Raw genomic sequence first — 4,837 nt, 5'->3', positions numbered from 1 at the left:
GCATAAATATTTACAAGTACATCTGGTAGAACTGACTTTCTCTGGAGGAGAAAATACAGTCAATTCATGTCTTACTCAAAACAAGAAATAGCATTATAAGGTTAAAGATTAGATTAGAAAATAAGCAATGAAATATCAGAAAAAGGATACTTAGAACAGCCCATATATTATCTGAGATTTATGTAAAGCAAAACCATGTAATTTAAGGAATATTCACAAATTTAAAAACCTTGTTATGTGAAAAGGGTTTACAAATAAAGTGAATTGAAAGCAATGATGGATGTGGGAAAAAATAGCAATGATATGAGTTACATATAAAGCGACCTTTCCAACATTCCAATAGAAATATTAGCCATGATTAGAAAAGAGCAAAGCTCAGAAAGGCAATTCCAAATGGCCAACAGACATTAAGATACTCAACCTCACCAATCATCAGTGAATGCAAATGAACATAATGAGATATCCCTTTATGCCCATCAGACTGGCAAGCACCAAGCAGAGTTATCACACCTATTGCTGGCAGGGACACAGAGGAAAGGGACAATTTAATATGTTGCTCATGGAAATGTACCTTGTTATAGCTCTTTTGGAAAGCAATCTGGCAATATCTATTAAGTTAAAAATATCCTTTGACCCAGACGTTCCACTCTGGGAACCTATCCCAGAGAAACAAACGTGTCAGTAGGTAGGTAGCTGTGTATGAGGTTCTTTATCACATCATTTATTTTGCCAAGGAAACCTCATAGCTAATTGAATTTCAATTAGTATAAGAATGATTGACTATTTTGAATACTACAGAACATCATTCAGTTTAGCAGTATATCATTAACTTGGGGCAATTTGCATGATGTTTTGCTATGTACAACAAGTATGAAAATGGAGGCATATTATGATCTTATTTTAAAGTGAATATATATATATATATATATATATATATATATATATATATACTGCCTTTCTATGTACTTATCTACCTACCTACCTGTGTGTCTATTTTATTGGTTGAAGCAAAGTATGAGGTTATACAAACCATCTTGATTAAATACCTCATGAAAGAGTAGAAATGAGGGCATCATAAGAAGACGGATACAGAAAGAGAAAGTAGGGTGGAGCACAGTGCAAAAAAGGGAAAAATACAAATAAAACCTGTATAAGATTTGATCTCATCAGTAACAGAGAATCTAAGATGGCCGTATTTTCTGGATATTCATACCATGTGTTGTCTCCTCCTGAGAGTAGGGAAAAACCTTTGTTTGCTTTTAAGCAATAGAATATGGCACAGATGGCATGGCTAGGAAGCCACTTTTCATGAAAGTTAGGAGTCAAGTCACTGTTAACTTAGAATAACTTTTATTGTGTTAGAAAAATCTTGCTCTTGCCTCTGTTTTGCTGAACTGGACTGAGGTCACCTGGCAGAAGGGAAGTTCCACACTGACCAGCAGTTGAGAGCGACTTCCAACTGACTGCGAACTGAGTCTGCAACCGTGCAACTGTGGAAGTCTCTTGCAACCGTGGGAGCTTGGAATTGAACCGTGCTGGCCAACACCTAATGGTGGACTTAGGAAAGACCTAGAAAATATGTGCCTGGGTATGGAATACAGAAACTCAGAGATAGCAAAAACATTTAATAATAAAAATCCCCTAGCATATGAAAGCAATGGTATGCATCATTTCATCATTATATAAAATCATATGTTTGAGGCAGGGGATGTAGCTCAGTAGCATTAGTGTCTGCCTGGCTAGCGCCAAGTCATAAGTTTGATTCCAGGTAAGAAAAACAAAACAAAACAAAACAAAATAAAAAACAAAGCAAATATCTTTGTGTAACTTAAATTTAAAAAACATATAACTCCTGCTCTTAAAAACACTTCATTCTCTGGGAACACTATATACTGTACTATGCCAAATCCTCACCAAAACTTCTGAGACATGTGTCATTCTTGTCTTGCAGGATCCTGAGTCTTAGTGATGAACTTTCTAGCAGTGGTGAAGCTGACACTTGATGAAGTGAAGGCAGACCATTGCTTTGGGTACCCATTATACATATGTTCTTTCCGTGTATCCCATTGAAGTTGAAAGAAACAAAACAGATTGGTTGTCGCTGGTTCACTTCTCTGGATAACATTTTGAAACCTCTAAGCTTTCAGTCACTTACAGCCCACAGGTGTATTCTGTACTGGCCAGGTGATCTCCATGCTGAGGAGGCATTTGGTTTAGGACTGCTTATAATCTTGTCTTGAACCTGCAGGAAGGTCAGGGGGGTGTGCAGTGCTGTACTCTGCACCTTCGGATACGAAGGCAACTCCACAGGCCTAAAAGTCAGAGTTCAGGGACAATAAAATATGGACATGCAACTGGGTGAGATGTGGTGGGAGGCTGCCAGAACTTGCAGGAAAAGTCTTTGAGTTAGGAGTTACTAAGGTGAACCTAGGAAGGTGGTAAGCGAGCATTTCATAGGATGGTCAATGGCCAAGTAGCTTGCAATATGTTGGGCTGAATTTTTAAAGCATCTACACCACAGCTTTTTCTTCAGATAAGTTAATATGTTAATGTACATTGAACTTTTAATACTAAATGTGTTTAAATTCAGAAAATTGACTCTTGGCTGAACGGTTTGGACATGCATAAGGCATTTCCAAAAAATAAAAAAATGAGAAATGTACCTCAATTGTTTTTACCTCCTTCCACTCATGTTTTGCTGTCTGTACAAAGTCAACTTGACATAGCACTTTCATCTTCCTCCTCATAAACTGTGTCTTTTAAAAGCTATGAGCAGTTCTGAAAACAGAAGTGGTGATAAATTTTTAAAATGTTCTCTAAATATGCACAAAGGTAAGAAAAAACATTTATTAGAATTAGATCATCTTCTTAAAAACATTATCTAGAATATCTGGCATTTCTTAAAAACTAAAAGCATAGCTCTATACATGATTCTAAAAAACTAAAAGGATATAACATCTGGGGGAGGTCTACCAAGAGTGAGAAGTAAATCAGGACGCAAAACTATTTTTATGATCAAATTGTTTATAATCACAATGATAATGTTTTACATGTGCACTTTGAATATCACATATGCAACTACCATCTCATTCAATTATGACTGAAGTTTTCATTATCTAAAGATTAAAAATGTGGAGACCTAATACATTATGTGCTCAGTGTCACAATTTTATTAAGTGAGGGAATTGAAACTGAAAACAAATTTGATTTTTGGTAAATTTCAGAACAGTAATGTTTTACATTCTCTGTGATTTTCCCAGCTAAATATAGAAATTTACTATTTCTCAGCTTGATGAAGTCTATACCTTCAATTGTCCATGGAAATCTTTTTCAAACATCTACAGCTTCTTAACCTAGGGATTCTAATTGGCTTATAAAATCATCTGCATATTTTTGTTCTGTTTTTTCTTTCTGACTCTTCTCTTTTATAAAATAATTTGAATCATGGGGCCTTGTATTCTACCATAACACTGCAAGGAAAACCAAATAAATACAAGCAAAAACCAATAGCCCTTTAGTACCGCTTTTGCTTCTTGGCTGACTCCCTCATGGTAGTTCCATTACTCATGGGTTATGAAAAGTTTTTACTATAAACTCACTTTAAGCTTTAGTTGTTTTCTCTTGCAGCTTCACATGTCTTGGGTTGGGGAGTTATGGTAGACCAAAAAGGGGGCTTGCATCTCATGGGGAAAACATAAATGTGAACTTCAAAGCTGCAGATGATATAATCTTCAACTTACTGCTTTTTGAGGGTGATGCTACTGATACACACAACTCTCGTAAAATGTTAAATTTTCAAGTCTCTTATTTAAGCCTCTTTGTGTGTGTGAATTTTTTAGTCATGTATCAGATGGGAAATACCCTTTATAAATGCCAGTATTATGTTTCTCAGTAGTTCCATTTTCCTATGATCTTGAGTTTATAGTTTCAACTCCTATTATTAGAAGAAAGTTTATTAGCAACACCTTCCGCTGTTGCCTCCACTCTGTTTCCTCTATGTACTTAAGTTTCTTTTCTTGAATGACTGGTCAGCTATCTCTTTGCAGTACTTGTTCACTTTTATGTATATATGTATATATTCATACATGTACATTTTTTCTCTTCCCATGCAATAAACTAGCTAAATATTTATGGTTTTTCAACAGCAATCAGAAACACTGAAGTGATGCCCAGGATTTGAAGGCACATTTACTGTACATTGATGGGTATTGATTGGGATCATTCCCAAAATATCAGGCTCTGATTTCTAATGGTTTAGGGCTTATATGTGATAAGCAATCGGGAAGTACAGTGGCAGAATGGCTTGTCAATTGGGGATGGCTTATACAATGTACATGATAGTGTCCAGCTACATTTCACATTTCTAAGAGACAAGAGCATCAGGAACTGGAATAGGAACTATTATCTGGGGAACTGAAGCACACTGGCTGGGGCCAGGGGGTGTAGTGGTGCTTTCTCTGCTACAGTTTAAACTAGGAAGGGGAATTCCTACTTAGGTATATTAAATATGTATTGATCTGCTGTGTCTTAAATCATAGCACATCTTAATGTTCATCTTTAACTTTGAAATTCATAAAATAATTGATATTATGGATACAATAATTATGGTTTGTTCATAAAATCTCAAAAGACTAGAATTAGGAAGCAGATAATAAAGTGAAAAGAAGCTATTTAAGGATGAATGAAAGGAAATATTCTATTACTTTCTACAGCAGGTAGCAAATCTACAAAAGGACTCATCTGAGTGACACTTTAGTTCACTTAATGATGTACTAAGCATAGTAGGAGGTTATTGTTATGAAAGACAGTCTTTATCAGGTCACAATTATCCCTGAGA

Source organism: Octodon degus, unplaced genomic scaffold, assembly GCF_000260255.1.
Source record: "Octodon degus isolate 3935 unplaced genomic scaffold, OctDeg1.0 scaffold00002, whole genome shotgun sequence".
Taxonomy (NCBI): Eukaryota; Metazoa; Chordata; class Mammalia; order Rodentia; family Octodontidae; genus Octodon; species Octodon degus.
The sequence above is the reverse complement of the archived record's forward strand: the minus strand, read 5'-3'. Positions refer to the sequence as shown.